Source organism: Atractosteus spatula, chromosome 12 (assembly GCF_055471065.1).
Source record: "Atractosteus spatula isolate fAtrSpa1 chromosome 12, fAtrSpa1.hap1, whole genome shotgun sequence".
Taxonomy (NCBI): domain Eukaryota; kingdom Metazoa; phylum Chordata; class Actinopteri; order Semionotiformes; family Lepisosteidae; genus Atractosteus; species Atractosteus spatula.
The window spans coordinates 33,896,368-33,914,607 of NC_142717.1; the positions used below are offsets into that span (position 1 = coordinate 33,896,368).

The window sequence follows — 18,240 nt, forward strand, 5'->3', positions numbered from 1 at the left end:
AGTATTAGGTCAAAATGAAAAAAAAAACAAAATGTTTTATTTATAGAACCTCTCCAAACCCAAGGATGCTGTACATAGTGATCTACTGTAGAAAAAGACTAATCATGCTCGGTCAGAAATTCTGGATATCTTCATTGTATTTTTTTTTACTGTAATTTTCCTACTGAAGTTAAATAAAGCTCAGTATCACTGATTTTAAAGAACTTCACTCAGATAGCTGTCACCTTGAGAAGGTGTTCTATAAATGGATTAACTGACAAGATTCTCTTTTCCTGTTGACAGGAGTTGTCTTAGGAATGTAGTTCTATAGTCTCTAAACAGCAACTACTAACTCTGAAGGTCTGTAACAAAAGTTATCTGATTTCCTGATATTCGGTATGGAAGTGCTAGCTCAGTTAAAAATAAAAGGAGAAGAATCAAAAGAGTTATCAAAAAGCATAATGACATTAAACAAGCTGGGATAAAAAATAAACTATAAAAATGTGTGTGAACCTCACAAATACAATTAAGTATCCAATATATATATATAATAGATTTAAAAAGAGGTATTAAGTTTGGCTTGAGAACAATTGAAGTTCAGACAAAAATATGTCAATCAAAAAAGAAAAAATACCCAAAACTTTCTACACATCCAAAACTTTAATTGAAGATTGCAGCAAAGGTTTCAGCCACAGTACACGACCTGCATCAGACATACAGTACAAACAGGTGTTCTCCATGCTCTTTATATATAATATTTTTCAGATAAAATCTGAAAAGCTATAAAATTTAAAACAATCTTTTGGAAAGAGGTCGAACCGCCCACTTATACCCACCTACAATATGTATAAATATGACATTTTCTTGGTTCCTTTCACATCCCTCTATCCACCCCATCCTCTCTTGCAGCAGCTCCCTGACTCTTTAAACATCAAGTGGGAGGGGTATCTGACAGCCTTGTACTTACAGTACAAATGGTTTGTCATTTCCTCATCCATGTGAGTTATACTGATAAAGCTCACTATCCACATCACATTCTCCACCTAAATTAGGGTTGGAATGACTACTGAAAACTACTAATGACCAATCAAAACATTCAACCAAGCATGAAGGCTCTGATTGGACAAGCATAGACGGTAGACATTATCAAAAAATTATCTTGACCACTGATTGAGATTGTACTTTTATTATGATTTTTTGTGATTAAAATAAAGTCTTGGATTTCGAGGGTGTGATACTAGTTTTTTTCATTACATTTCTTGATTAGAATAATCCAGGTGGAATGTGCCATTACACCATTTACTCACTACTTTAGCAAAAGACAATTTGGTTGGAGGAATGGAATGGTCTTAGGCTGCAAATTGTTATACCCCGGGCTAGACTGCTACAGTTGCTGACTGACAAAGATCCAAGTGCAAGGACTCGGTGATCCTCGGTAGACAGCAGAGAGAGCCAAAGTGTAAGAGCTCAGCAAGAGCTGGGTGAAACAGATATGGGGAATGGAGAAAAGGAATCGTGAATCTGAAGAGACTGGAAGCTGTCGGAAGACAACACTGGATCCGTGGTAGAAGCTGGATTCAGACAGATCAGGTGTCAGGTTTTCTGGATTCAGATTTTGGGATTCTGAGTTCTTTTGGGTTTTCAGGCTTGTGGGCTGATGCATTTCTATGAAGAGAGAAAGAGTGAAAAAGTGCTCACACAATGTCAGAGCACTGACCGAGTGGTGAAAAGTGTATTAAAAAGAGAATTTGATAGAAAAATTAGGATCGATTGGACGGTTGGTAGAATATGGAGCAAACTGATAAACAACCTGAGCGTGTTTGAATATGATTCCCTGGGGGAATGTTACTGTAACCTGGGGCAACTGAGGACAAATACAGCATTTCAAAACCTCATGGAAATGGTCACATATTATTATTAAAATACATCCTAATACTAATACTTTTACTAGCGAGAGCACCTTATCTACATTCATATCATAAAACCTTTTATATTTAACTATACTGTACGTAATGTGAGCTGTATTTTGAAATGTTCCTACAGTTTCTTTAAGCGACTATCAGTACCACCATGATGCATGATTTTAGTGCTTTCAGAAACATAACAGTTGTGGGTGAAAATACTAGTTCATTCAAGAGACACATGTTAAAGGCTTAAAAGTACACCTTCTAATTTAATCTCTGATTACTCAATATTTTGTAAACTGCGTGACCAATTAATCGATTCCAACAGATGACATTTTTATTTTACATTTTATATAATGTGTCCACGTACGTGTGTTAACATCTAGTTTTTAGAATGTTTAAACTGTATCCTAAAATAGTAGTATGATTAAGCATTACATAAAGCCTACATTATAATATTAATAGTGCAGCAGTGATACTTCATTATTCATGTAATCACAAGCTTCACAAATTTACTAATTTGCATGTGCATACTCCATACCACCTGGAACTACAAACACACCGTACCACTCCATTTATTAGCACATTGGTCCCAACAGATCACACACATCAATCTCTGAACTACTAAATAATTAGTTCCCTATCTATAAGCCTTATCCACAAAAATATTTGAGTCATTTTATACATATTGTAATGTTACCGGTCTGCTCTCTACTACATATATATGTCTATGTACTGTATGCTGATTGTACTGTTGCATATTGGCATGTGTGTAGCAAATTTGGAAGTAAATATTGACAGATTTTAATTATTTGAACTCATAAAAAAGTCATAATATATAAATACCACTCAAATGTAATGTGTTGTAATGTCTACAGATCTCTATTACATACATGTCTATGTACAGTATGTTGAATGTATACATTGTATATGCCTATTGGTATATGCCTAAATCTGGAAGTACATTTTGAAAGTATTTTTTTTTATTTGAACTCATGAAAATGTCATTATATGTATAAATCCCTATCCAGTGATTTGACAAGTGCAAACTAGTGCATTTTACCTGCAGCAGAACCTTACTGACTGTTTCATTTTTATATCTTGTTCTAATTGTAATCTTTTGGCAGTAACAAAACAGTAAGGGAACATAACAATTACTAACATTTTCCTTATAAATTATAAGCAATCACAACAGTAAAATAACCTCCTAGTTAGGTAAAGTACTAACATTACAAAGAAATACAATTATTAAAAACACCAGGACAAGAAAGAAATTCTGAATACAATTTTAATACTGTACAATAATTAATGTATACTTTAAAACATCTTTGGAATGTATTATTATAGTACCAAAAGTTCACAAGACATTACAAAATAATTTAATGTAGCTGAAGTATAGGTTAAAACTGAAATGGTACCCTTCTAAAAATGGTTCTTCCTCTTTAAGCATTATGCAGAATCATTATTCTATATGTTTGATTAAAAAGACTACAGAAAACATCACTGGGATGTCCAAAGTATCCCCAGTACTGCAGAGCTGTGGGGTTTGTAAGAGAGCACATGTGAGGCCACACACCTGGGATTGATTTAGCTTGACCTGCCAGCCCACATTTTCCAGCATCAGGACTGTGGCTCAAGCTTGTTTCCTGACAAGGGAGTGTGGAAGGTGGGAGTTTCACAATTCCAATTGAAATTAAAGGTTTGGTCTTCCCGCAAAAAACCCTAACCTTATCCTTTTCCTTTGCCTCCCTTTTTTAACTTAAGCCATCTTTGCCAACAGTAAAACTGATCTGATTACCTATAATCCACATAGTCTGTGCTTTTTCAGTCTTTTCATATGGGACAATAACACTATTGTTCAGTACTTCATTGCTCCTAGACAAGAAGTTATTAGTTTAAAAAGAGACAAATTGGTGAAAGGCAATTTTTCATCAATATTTTCTGCTGGTTTGTTTCCTATACAAGCAGAAATCTGCCTCACTTAGGTTTACATTTTTTTAAACTGAGGATAAAAAGGAAATATGTTAATTAAGTGCAGTTTAAGTGTGAGAAAATAGCTTGAAATGACAACAGGAGATAGCTCTTTCTTTTAGCAAGCTCAATAGAGCCAAAGAGGGGCATTTATGCTGATAAGATTTTTTAAAGCCTGTAGACTTGTAACATTTGATAAAATCCCTTACAATTATATACATTCATTAGTCTTACTGCCATTTTAAGTCAAATATATTACAAACATACTGTATGCTCTTGTTTAAGTGGCAATAAATACCAATGTACAGTATGTTTTTTGGTTACTAAAATTAACCAAAGCCTTACCAGACATTGTCTATATACTTATGAGCAATAACCAATGGTTCCAATGCCCTATTATAAAACACTAGGTAATATTAGTATTATTAAACTCATATTAACAAACCAAAAGGTTCTGTCCTTTTAAAGTATCCCTCAAAAGCATAATTTTATATTATCTGTTATTTTGTTGGTAACAATTATTAACAAAGTGTTTTACAAAAATTCAAATAAAACTGAAAGAAATTCAATGACTCAGATGAAAAAGAATGATATAGATGCCTAATCCAAAAATAATATATATACAGGCACTATTCAATGCACTTTATTAAAGCACTTTTAATCAATACCATGTTTCCCATCCTCGTAATGGTCCCTTGGCATTAAGATTAAAGAGATATATTTCGGCAGCACTTTAAAGCAGTAAAAAGAAAAGTGGGGTGAGTGGAAACGAGTTCACCACAGATTTTTCTTTAATGCTTAGTCTAATCATTTTATATCCATCCAACAATCCCCAGGGCCCCAACCCCATCACCTCTCCAGCCGATGGCTGAAGAATAGGGGTCCATCCCAAGATAAAAAAAACTCCCATGCAGGAAAGCCAGCATGTGACCTCTGTCCCTACCTACCCAGGCATACACTGAATTAGACATGCCTTACAGTTTCCATGACAACAGGGCCTGCATGGCATGTGAAGGAGTCGCACACTTTTGTGGAGGCGCTCCCAAACAAAAGGCAAACCAATGGCACTGCTTGGAGGGGGTCGACTGAAATTTAAAAAGTTTTAGACAGCTTCTTACACTCATTAGAAATCAGTAGCATCACCCTTTCCATTCTTTCTTTCAGCTGCGAGGCCCCTGGTGGCAGAAGCTCAATGTGACATGCTCCAAGGGAGAGCCTGTGAAAAAAATAAATAAAATGAGCTCTGCTCCAAATATTTTTTTTCTCTACCACCTTGTCTTCCCCATCTCTTCCATGTCTTCCCTCTGTTACACTAAAGCTAGGCGAGATGAAAATTCCAGCCACCAATGCATGACTAATATGGGGACACAAACTGTGATGGTCCAAGTCTTTGATCATAATTCCATTTAACCAAAGCAGAAAAAGAAAAAAAGAGTGAAATGATTGTGCTTGTTACATTTCCTTCATGCTTCGTCAGGCTTGAGTCCGTTCAGTAACAGCTGTAGTATGCAAGGCACGTATACAATTAAGGATTAGTTATTCACAATAAGCCTAGAGCAAGACTGGGTTTTTATTTTTTTGTGGGGGAGACACATGCTCATAGTAATCCGTTTTGGATATTGCTATCCTTCACTACTTAACCCAAGATGATAATCTAAAATTCCCCTAAATTGTATCTCTGTACATTTCTTTCTTGAGATTTAAAGCCTTAAAAATGTATTAAAGTGTACAATTTTACAAAAAGCTTTTGCTATTTATTATGTAGCGTATAGGTTTATTCATACCTCTAATGAAACAAAAAAAAAAAACGTGTAGCAGTATATTTTACAGGCTGGGCAACGTGTATTGTTTATAAAACTGTAAAAATGTTGGACTATAATCAATATTTTAGAGAGCATATTCCTTCACACCTCTGAGTATTCCTTTACATATCCAACAAAAAAAACTACAATAACTTTTTGCTCTTGCAAAGTACAGTGAGAGTTTCTGCAACCATATAGAGGCCTCCTAAGGCTTCTTGCTTCCTGGGCTACAAGAGGAGGTAACTAATGGAAGAAATCAATAGTAGTTTCATCATCATGGTTAAGGTCAGAGAGCTCTTTGAAGACTGTAGAAAAATGGTCATTGACCTTCATAAGTTGGGGGAAGGGTATAAAAGAATTACACAAGTGGAATCTACCACTTTCCAATGCAGCATCCATTAAAAAAAGAAATTCATGTCCACTACTATTGAGGCATCCCTGCCAGGAAAAACGACCATTTAATTTAGTGTATCTTATTAAGTCAGATGAAATGACAATCAGTATTTTGAATAGTGTAAAAAAGTTACGCTCGTGTGTAGAAATCACTTATGAAATACGAAAGGGCCTATTACAGTGGTGTGAAAAAGTGTTTGCCCCCTTCCTGATTTCTTATTTTTTTGCATGTTTGTCACACTGAAATGTTTCAGATCATCAAACAAATTGAAATATTAGACAAAGATAACACAAGTAAACACAAAATGCAGTTTTTAAATGAAGGTTTTTATTATTAAGGGAAAAAAAAATCCAAACTTATGTGGCCCTGTGTGAAAAAGTGATTGCCCCCCCTGTTAAAATATAAATCAACCGTGGTTTATCACATCTTTGGAAAGCTGAGTTCAATTTCTCTAGCCACACCCAGGCCTGATTACTGCCACACCTGTTCTCAATCAAGAAATCACTTAAATAGGACCTGCCTGACAAAGTGAAGTAGACCAAAAGATCCTCAAAAGCTAGACATCATGCTGCGATCCAAACAAATTCAGGAACAAATGAGAAACAGAGTAATTGAGATTTATCAGTCTGGAAAAGGTTATAAAGCCATTTCTAAAGCTTTGGGACTCCAGCGAACCACAGTGAGAGCCATTATCCACAAATGGCGAAAACATGGAACAGTGGTGAAGCTTCCCAGGAGTGGCCAGCCGACCAAAATTACCCCAAGAGCGCAGCGACGACTCATCCAAGAGGTCACAAAAAACCCCACAACAACATCCAAAGAACTGCAGGCTTCACTTGCCTCAGTTAAGGTCAGTGTTCATGACTCCACCATAAGAAAGAGACTGGGCAAAAATGGCCTGCATGGCAGAGTTCCAAGACGAAAACCACTGCTGAGCAAAAAGAACATAAAGGCTCGTCTCAGTTTTGCCAGAAAACATCTTGATGATCCCCAAGACTTTTGGGAAAATACTCTGTGGACTGATGAGACAAAAGTTGAACTTTTTGGAAGGTGTGTGTCACATTACATCTGGCGTAAAAGTAACACAGCATTTCAGAAAAGGAACATCATACCAACAGTAAAATATGGTGGTGGTAGTGTGATGGTGTGGGGCTGTTTTGCTGCTTCAGGACCTGGAAGACTTGCTGTGGTAAATGGAACCATGAATTCTGCTGTCTACCAAAATATCCTGAAGGAGAATGTCCGGCCATCTGTTCGTGACCTCAAGCTGAAGCGCACTTGGGTTCTGCAGCAGGACAATGATCCAAAACACACCAGCAAGTCCACCTCTGAATGGCTTAAGAAAAACAAAATGAAGACTTTGGAGTGGCCTAGTCAAAGTCCTGACCTGAATCCAGTTGAGATGTTGTGGCATGACCTTAAAAAAGCGGTTAAGGCTCAAAAACCCTCCGATGTGGCTGAATTACAACAATTCTGCAAAGATGAGTGGGCCAAAATTCCTCCACAGCGCTGTAAAAGACTCATTGCCAGTTATCGCAAACGCTTGATTGCAGTTGTTGCTGCTAAGGGTGGCCGAACCAGTTATTAGGTTTAGGGGGCAATCACTTTTTCACACAGGGCCATGTAGGTTTGGATTTTTTTTTTCCTTAATAATAAAAACCTTCATTTAAAAACTGCATTTTGTGTTTACTTGTGTTATCTTTGTCTAATATTTCAATTTGTTTGATGATCTGAAACATTTCAGTGTGACAAACATGCAAAAAAATAAGAAATCAGGAAGGGGCTAAACACTTTTTCACACCACTGTATGTTTTGGGGTCATTTTGAATCTAAGTATGCCCTTTGTCCTTGTTAAACAAGGGGGAATCGTGAATCAAGAACTCCAACACATACTGTACCAGGACACATTGGCCGAACACCTGGTTGCCTCTGCCAGGAAACCCAAGCATGTATGAAAAACTGCAAGAATCCAAACCATAAATCCAAATTGGCAAGGAAATGGATAACTGCACACCAATTAAATGTTTTCAACTGGGCTTTTCAGTAGAACGTTTGTGTTTTGTACTCAATAAGGCAGTTCACAAATGGAAACCAAATGATTAGAAGAATCAAGAGCAATGCTGTCTGGAATAAAGGTAAAACATATCCCATCAGAAGTGCCAGAAAACTCATAGCACGCTACAGGAGACATATTGTACTCCATGCCAGAGGTGGATGTACAACATGCAAACAACATTGATGCAAATAAAAGTGATCAATCCCTGCATAGTCTAAGGTTCTGTGAAGTTTTATTTAGTTTGGGGGTTTCAGATAAATCCCTAAAAGTTAAACAGAAATACCAAGGGCTCCAGGAACTGCAGATACAAACAACCCCAAATAATAACAGAATTCCTACCATTTCATAGTGGGCATGTACTTAGTGTTTTTTTACACCAAACATAAACAGAACACTGATGAGCATTTAAAAGCTCAATTTTCATTTAATCTGACCTTGACATGATTCCAAAAGAAGTATTTTAGCAAATTCAGTTTGCCCTTTTTTATGTTTTGATAACTGAAGAGGCTTCTTCCCTGCAACCCTGTCGTGAATGTGAACATTCACGCAGGTGATAGGTTCAGGTAATTTTTGATACTGTGGATTTGCGGTTGTCTCCTGAACCACTTGGTTCAAAACGTGGGATGGCAAGATACACTTGCATGGTTTTCCTTGAAGGGATGCATCCAAAAACACTTGTCTCTCAGCCTGTAATGACAAGATAAACTTATGAAGGAAAAAATAAGGTTAATTCTATGCTAAAAAAGAGGTGGAAAAAACATTTTAGCTGTTGAGCATTCTTCAGGTGTCAGGATGACGTCTTCATACCTAAAAAAGGCTCAACAGGCAAGATGTTGTGATTGTTCTAATTTTCAGTGGGGAATAACCTTTACCTGTTTATCCATTGCAGCCAATGCATGCTAACCCAGTTCCGCATTTAAAGATACATTTGTGTTCTCTTCCTGGCTGAGATTCCACTACGCTGCTAGCCTTACATTTCTTAATAAAGGACACTACAGATTTTTGTGTATTCTTTTAATAATCATCCCCCAGCTTGTGGATGTCCATGACCATTTACCTTGGTTGGATAGCTCTCTGACCTTCATGATGACAATGTACTTCATGATGGATTTAAATAAATTTATAGAGCAGTGAATGTGCATTTGCTTGCATGTTATTCCAGCAAACATCCTGACTGGATTACTCTCTGCACACTGAGTCAAGTTTTCAATCAACTGGATTCAGAACGAACTGCATTCATGTTAGTCTTGTGATGCAACAAACAAGCAGGTTATGAGCTGTAGGCTATTAACCCTCATTACCTCTTTTACACCACACATATAATATTGTCAACAAGAACACCAAAAACATTTGCCAGAATTGGGTCTCACACAATAAATCACAAAATACAAAAAGTGGTTGCACACACTAAGTCTTGCTTGCTGATCATTGCTTGTTTATTTTTTATTTGTAGGATACTTGTCAGTTTTTCTAACAAACACAGAAATGTTTCCTTTGCGTTATCAAAATGAAAGCCTTAAATTCCATGCTGGCCTGGCAATGTATTCTGTGTGGCCCAAGGGACCTTCAAGAGTGAACACAAGTCTGGAAACCAGTAAACACTAATGTTGATATTCAGACCCATGTACCCCTCAGGTCAGACCGTTTTATCTCCTTGTCCCTCAGTCCCTTGGGTAACTTGCTTACAGCTAAAGAAGTCCATGTGGGACAAACAGGCCTTCCCACAGAGCATGTCTTCTTACATTTTCTTTTTTTGTAAACAGACCACATGGGTTTACAATAGATGAGATCAGAGTGTCTAAAATGATTGTTTCCTTTGGAAAATGTCATAATTGTCTATTACATATGGTTATGAAGGGCACCTTTTACTGAGTTCTTAGTCTAGTCCAGTAATACATTTAAATATTACATTCTAGTTGAGAAGGGCCAATATTTAGGTGCTCTGTATGTTTTATGTGTTATGTACTAGTATACCCATGCACCAAGAAATGTAAAATTCAGGTCTAATAGATTTAATCAAATATTTTAAACATGGACCACAAGCAATCAAAGAAAAGGTTAAAAGTTATACGATTATATGATAAGCTGCCAGTATGATATACAGTATATACCGTACATATTACATTCAAAATTAAAAGGTTATAAAATTCACAATCGGGGATAGCCTCTTATAGCATGGATACTATCCTGTCAGACCTGATACACAGAATTAATCAGTCTCTGGAATGGCTCTCATGAAATATTCCACAGTGTTTTAGTCTCCATTGGTTTATAGTAATTTTTCTGTACTTTACAACAAACTCAGTCTTAACCCATAGGTAATTTTGCTGCTTTGCTCTTAGATTTGAATGCTTGAGACACTTAAATGGATGATGTAAGACTGCAGTTTCGACATCAGTAGTAACTTTCCTGGAATGTTCATAATGTCTCTTTTTAAAAACTGTCCTTCTCCTCCCATATTCTAATTTTCAAGCAAAAATAACAAGGATACAGAGTTATATTATTAAAGTTATTCCACCTGAACAGAACCACATATATTGTATATAACTGATATACAGGAAGGCTCCTCAGAGGAAAGCACACTGAAAAACATCCAAAATAATGGTTTCACACCATAACAGGAAAAAAAGGAAAAGGAAAAGGGCATAGGTAAGTATAGCATGAGAATAAGATTAAAAACAAACTTTAATGTATAGCATGGATAACCAAAAGAAAGCAGCTCCTGTAACCTAGCAGTTCTTCTTTTTAAGTTTTAATTTAATTTTCTATCAATACTACAAACAATAAGAGCAAGATTCTGGAAAAACTATCAACTTTCTACAGCTGACTTTTGTCACTAGACTCTATCCCTGCGAGCCATAGGTATAACGAGATGAGTCCTAACCTTAAAAACAACTACAAGTATTTATTGATAGCCAAAGATTTGACAGAATACATCACTAGAGCTGGCTTGTTAGATAGCTGAAGATGAAATGCTGACATTGCAGATTGGCAAAGTTTAAAGTCCTTGAAGGAAAACGTCCACAAATTTCTAGTGTTCTAATCTAAATGCTGAGATTTTTAGATATTATTTTGTATTATTTATATTATAAATTTCCAAAAGAAAATATTGAGTAGTGTCTTTTTGAGTTGTATAGGAAAGTTCTTTTATAGAAACATCATTATGGCTGTTATGACAAAAATGAATTTGCTTGCTATTTCTTTCCAGAAAAAAGGTTACTCCTGACTCTTCATTTCCAAGGAATCAATCAAAGTAGAAAAATACTATGAAACACTTACAGGTAACTTGTAATTTCTTTAAACACTTATAGTGCGCTCCTAAACCATTGCTTGAGTATTATTATGTACCTCCAACACAGCATTTAATCTTTTAATAACATATTCTTCCGGGCTCCTAATAAAGTTTTTAAAGTTTTCAGCAACTGAAATGATATTCTCTATTGTTCATCTGTGTTCCCACGGAAACAGTCATTAATGTGGCTTAGATGGCAATAGAACTAATAGAAGAATCTGACCCTTTCATTTTTGGTATTGAGTTCATTAAGGTCAAATGCTTCTTTACAAAACGAATCCATAATTTGGGTAATTCTGGATATTATGGGCATTAATAGGGCATGATAATTATGACTAATTGTTCTTCTTATGATGTCAAGGTTCCCATTTAATTCCTTGGTATGACTGGCACATTGTCAAATCCGGTAAAGAAAATGTGCCCCAGAGTATTTTTTGCTCCTGGAATCTCCACACATCAGTTGCACAAATATCTTTGTAGTGAGGTTTGTGTCAGATTATGTTTTAGTCCTGTGAAGAACATCAGTGGAGTACAGCCACCGATAAATCCCTAAAACATTAACCATTCAAGTGTAACCATTTAAAAGGTTTGTCAGAAACACTGTTTGATAATGTTTTTCACCTGCTCAGACCTGCAGTGGGATCATATTCTTATCTCAGCTGGTCATTACAATATAAATGAATGCAGCTTGCAAACAGATCGAAGGTAGCAAAGAGTTTTAATATCCAAATGTATTATGAATTCAACTAATAATAGCATTAATAATAAAAATGTCAACTGGCAAATCCACAATACAGCTGTCTTATGAAGAATTCTTAAAATGTGATATTTTTAACTATCTAAAAATCTATTGAAAACATGGTAACAATGTACTGAAAGAAAAAAGAATGAAAGAAATTTTAGAATAGCAATATATATGTAAATGTACTGTTCAGCTGATCGCCAAATCACACTCAGAGCATTAAACTTGACACACAGCAGTGTAAATTTGTTCAGACTTTCAGCAAATCTAATATTTAATTTTAAATAACACTAGCATTTTCAGCTGGCTAGAAATAAATAACAGCTGTCTCTGTAGAGTCACAAACTTAAAATGAACTGATAAGGCAATTTACCACATTTAGGCATTTAAAACATAAAGGACCATCCTTAAAAATTCCAGTTATATTTTTATTCTGTTTCCCATCAGTCAATGTAAACATAGTAAACATGGACATAAAGTGAGAGGACGTATTTACATACTATAATAATACTTACGTGAACATGCATCTTATCTAATTAGATCGTATTGGAGTGTATTAGTATATTAAGTGTCTTGTTTTAATTGAGTCACTGAATACCAAAGACTTGACAGAATGAAGTATGCTCATACAGCATGCTCTTGCAAATAATCAGTCAAATAGATGCATTTATGAATTTCTTTTTAAAGTCCACATAAACCAATCTACAATCATGCAGCAAAGATCACTACAACTAACATTTAAAAAAATTACCACTGCTAGATGGGCCAAATGGCGTCCTCTTTTGCAACCTTATTGTAGCCTTTCTTATTAACCTCCTAAATTCCCAAAAATAGTTTGAACTATATCACTGCGTTCCTATCTAAAATATTTTATTTACAATATTTTTGGTTAGAATACTGTCTTACTGTGAAAAAATCTATTTTATGATGCTTTGATAGATTAGTGGTTTTACTGCAGTAGTCATGTGCAAAGTTGTTACATTTGATTAACATAATATCAAAAATGGGATATGAAGAAGTTCACCTATTCATGAAATGTATTGATGTTAATACAGCAAAAAAATAATGGCCATCAAGGTCAGGAAGCTTAGGGACAAAATGTATTTTTTACTGTAAACATTTCACCTATAAAGGATTAATTCTGTGTCAAAAGTACAGTATGTTCATCCTTTTCAAAACTAAAATAGAGAACAAAGCAGTTTGTTTTAACAGCATCTGTTACTTTGCATTCTAAGATGTGCCTTATTTGTGTAAATTTACATTTCTAGCTTGCACAGATGATCACAATTAGAATGAAATGGAGAAATAGGTACTTCAGCCCATCAGATTAAAATGGAAGTTCCTATCTATGGTCTTCAGGACCCAGAATCCAATACGTTTTCTAGTTTCCTTGATTTCTAAACAGCTCTTACAAGCCTGGATCAAAAAGGAGCAGGGATTGTGATAGCTTCACATCACATAAAAAAACCCTTAGGTACAGAAACCACTCACATAAAATAAGTGTCACAATGAAGGATGATGGAAAGAAAGCACATGCCATTATGACAGTACAGGATGAAAGTCATCGACTTGATGTTCCAATTTTTTATGGCCAAAAATCTCTTGCCACCTGTGTGAAAGTTCTCCATGCATGAACTGTGAACAGTCCTGGAAGAATAGAGCACATACAAGAGAGATGGATAGAATACAATTGATGGTTGGGGTTTTGTATGGCTAGATTGAAGAAAAAAATGCTATATTAGGTGAATGCATGCATGAAAGAGAGGTAGAGTTACTGGACACACTTAACATACTTTAATCCAAGTATATGCACCAAAACATTGACCAACAAGAATAACAAAAAAATCATGCTGAAGTAAAACAAAATAACATCCAATCACAGTATTTAATTTGACATAATAATAATGGGAGACTTTTAATGCCCACATTGAGGGAGAAAGACATGGATGGGGATACATTCTACGCCTGTATACATCTGGAACAACAATAGACATTGACACCAGATTTATTAAACTTGGAAAATGGTATCAGAATCTGAAACTTATTAAAAAATTATAACAAGAATATCTGGGTTTCATCAGACTGGAAAATAAAAAAAGGAGACAAATTAAAATCTTTGAGAAATCCAAGTAACAAGACATTGGGGTTCACTAATCAGAAGAAATTCTGAACAGAGTACATAACTAGGTTTGCAGCCCTTAAAGATCTGAAAGTGGCAGAAAAGGCAACTGGCATAAAAAGAAGAAATATAAAAAAAATGTGTTTCAGGTGAAACATGGAATTTTGTAGTTATAAGAACTGCAAAGGCAGCTCTTATGTTACATAGTTCAAGAAGGCTCCACGGCCAAAATATTGTGTTTTCTTTCTTCTCTTTTCAGCATGGAATAAACCTATTACTGGTTCATATGTTACATAGTTAAAGTTAGAGATACTTACAAACATCTTGACAATGAACTACATAATCAATGCAAATAGGTCAAAGACAATTGGATATACAGAGTGAAGAAGCTAGAAATAAGCAATTGTGAATCATGAGATTTAGAAATAAGTGTATCCAAAATAGAGACAGAAGTCTCAGATCATGGAAGCTTAAAAATAACAAAACAATAGGTTTTAATAAAACAGAATTTGAGATAATAATGAGGAATCAACAATGAAAACTATATTTTTAGAAGTAGTTTTAAACTCAAGAGCCATAGATACGTGCCATTTTTAACAATGTTGCTTCTTTTGCATAAAACTTTATAGTTTTTTAATGGAAAATTTAATTTGCAAAATATCTTCTCTTTAGTAAGATATAATTATATTATTTCAGGATTAATATTTTATACTGTCTCACCAGTGCCTTTTAAAAGTTCAGATGTGCAAAGAAATAAGCACCAGTTCTTTTAAACAATTTGGTTTCTTCTTCAAAAAAGCTGTGAAAATCATCTTAAGATGATCCTCATGAATTCTCTTCATAAACTGTGGCCAGTTTTGAAAAGATGCCTTCAGTTTTCATCTTTATCTTACTTCAGAGAGATTTGTAGAAAATTATAAATAAGCTTGAAAAACATCTAATCACAACAAACTCACGTTTTCATCCATTATGTACAGAAACATTTTGGTAGAAATCAAAAAGTGCCAAGGAAGAGAAAAACTAAGGCTGATAAAGATAAGACAGTCAGAAATGGCCAATGGAGGAAAATCATGTTGCAGTTAGTGTGTCCTATGTTCCTCATGGAATAGAAAGTGACCATACAAAATCTGCAAAGGATAGAACTGCAGTTAAATGCCCTTGCAAAATTATTCACCCCCTTCAGTTGTGTTCCATTTTGTTGGTTTACATTTTTGCACATAAAAGTATTCAGTTTGAGTATTCATGTTTAGATTAAAATATTAACAAATTAAAATTGTGTATAAATCATCTGTAGTTCAACAAAATAAAATATCCTTGGAAGGGTGTGAACACTTTTGCAAAGTCAGTGTATATCACTGATTGGATAAGAAATAAGAACATTTCCAAATATCTTGGTAGAGAATAAGATACAGTATATGGCCTACTGACAAGGGCCTTGAAATGAAAATTTTAGGGTCATTCTTTTGTTACTTACTGCAATTAGGGATTACTTGTTGAGGATTAACGTCTTCAACCATGTATTGTTCTCCACATTCAAACATACTAGGTAAGATAACTGGGGGGTTTTCATTATTCTGTAAAAAAGGTAAAAGTTAGAAATTCTATTATATTAATACAAATAATAACAATAACTAAAGGGAATTAATCCAATCTCTCTTACTGTTGTGAAAGTGATGAGTCACATCAAGGAATGCAACTTGTACAATAATACTGAATCTAAACAAATAGTAAGCCCACAAGAACTTAAATATTGGCCTGTACATGGGTAAAAACATTATCATCAGGTGGTGGTGCAGTGGCTCTGTGACTAAGGATCTGCGCCTGTGACTGGAAGGTTGCCAGTTCGTATCCCGCGGCCGGCAGAGAAATCCTACTCTGTTGGGCCTCTGAGCAAGGGGCTTAACCCCAACTGCTCCAAGAGCGCTGTATACTGTAAATGGCTGACCCTGTGCTTTTAGCCCAAGCTTCTCTCCCTGTGTGTCTCATGGAGAGCAAGTTGGGGTATGCGAAAAAGACAAATGCCTAATACAAGAAATTGTATATGGCCAATAAAGTGATCTTATCTCTTATACCCAATTGTTTGCAAGCTAAATCTACTTTTAGCATCTCAAAAACAATGAATATATGCATTTTGGGAAAACTTTTGGGTAAAATAATATACCCCGATTTTCAACAGGCAAAGGACTAATTTCTGATACCTTAAAGAAACAATTAAATAATTAAAAAGAAAACTAATACCTCCTTTTGCTAAAACAACAAATTATTCAGTATTATGAAGTGGTGTAAAGAGTTCTATAAATATTATGAAAATGATAAAAGTTTGTAAGCACTTCATATGTACAAGTATTCACACTGTTGCCGAAAACTTTAATAATATCAGCACTGAATAAACCACCAGACAAAAACTAAAGAATCAACTGTATTTGGATTGGTCTACGATGATCTTTTATATTAACAAATAAAAACCTTTGCTTCATAGAGATTCCATTATCTCAGTTTAACACACAGGACTTTTTCCGTAAGGTAATATTAACTGACAAATTTGACCCCCCTCAGCCTCTCAAAGCAGTAATGGTCTAACTACAGTGAGGCTTCCACTCAGTCAGGCCACCCATGTAGACGAATGGCCAACAATAACAAGCATTTTCAATCTCGGTTTCTGAGAAAAAAAATGCTCTCTTGGTGCAGATTCTATCACCTCCCCCCCCATACTTCTGACATTTTATTTATACAATTTTAAACTAAATTTTAAACTTAATTCTTTTTAAAAATTCTGCTAGGGAAGATGCTTTTTGCATTGTTTGATTATTTTCATTCTCTATATACACAGCTCTAAAGATACTAGCTCACAGACAAGCACAAGAACATCTAAAAATACTCCTCTGGCAACATAAACAGTCATTTAAAAATTATTGCACACAATATGTTGGGTAAGTACAAGTCATATACATATCTAATGTTCATACTTGTCCCTGCTTTTCTAATTTAAGGAAATGTACTCCCATTTTCATTCTGACTTGTGAGATTGTGACCAAAACAAGGTTCTAATAACATGAAAGATGTATTGTTACAATTACCAACATGATTATTTCCTTTTTTAAAACCAAAACTGTTGAAGACAAAAATAATATTGATGAGTGAATTTATCCTGTATTCAGGAAAGCGTTGTGCTAATATAATGTAATTGTCATTATTTTCGTTTAATCCATACTGTATATACTACATACAGCATATCACATTTGTCATTATACATATTTGAAAACTGCTTGTGTATTAGAAATATACTGTACCATATAAACTAGAGAAATCCAGCTTATTTTGTGCTATCAAACCCACTCGAGGAAGTTGCTCTCTCTCTATTCAGATCTTTTAGGACTCCTCCTGTATTTTGCCCACTGGTATTACAAAAAACCAGCTTATAATTTGTAAGTAGAAAACCTCCAAGTTCTGGGGTGCATACTGGGAAGTAATAATGAAATAATATCCATTTTAAACAACAAGTACAAAATATTTTTTTAGTTTCGAACTTTTAAACAGTAAACTGGAAATTGATCTAAGTGTGTCACAATTGCTAACAATGTACCATTCTAGAAACATGTTCATTCATCTTAGAAGAACAACTGTTCAGCTAACTAGCTGCTTGTTATTAACCACAACTGCATGAATAAATGACCTCTTGGTAATGCATAATTACTTCAGGTACCACAAGCCTGAATCTGTCATTGTCAGTTCACCATTGTCTAAGAAAGAACTACAAACAGCTTTTTTCTGATGCAAAATGATGCTTTTGTACTAGCCTAGTATACATTAGGTCAAGTTAATGGCTCAGCTCTTAGCATTAGTCCTTTTAGACAAAAAGGTCATGATTTTCATGCCCTGGTCAAAGCAAACTCCATCTGGGTGTCTAAATCCAGAACATAAGCCTTGTTAAGAATAATGAATAGCTTCAGCTACTGTCGCAAGTTGTTTTTTCCCAGCAGA

General features: G+C 35.0%; 1 long non-coding RNA gene across 1 annotated transcript in view; it reads right to left on the reverse strand.

The window, feature by feature from the left end:
- Positions 1–620: 620 nt before the first annotated feature.
- LOC148822944 (uncharacterized) overlaps positions 621–18,240 on the reverse strand; it is a 151,244-nt gene continuing 133,624 nt past the window's right edge. Inside the window, exon 5 of the long non-coding RNA XR_016093852.1 lies at positions 621–5,070. This is a non-coding gene — a long non-coding RNA (uncharacterized LOC148822944). The remainder of the gene's footprint in view (positions 5,071–18,240) is intronic.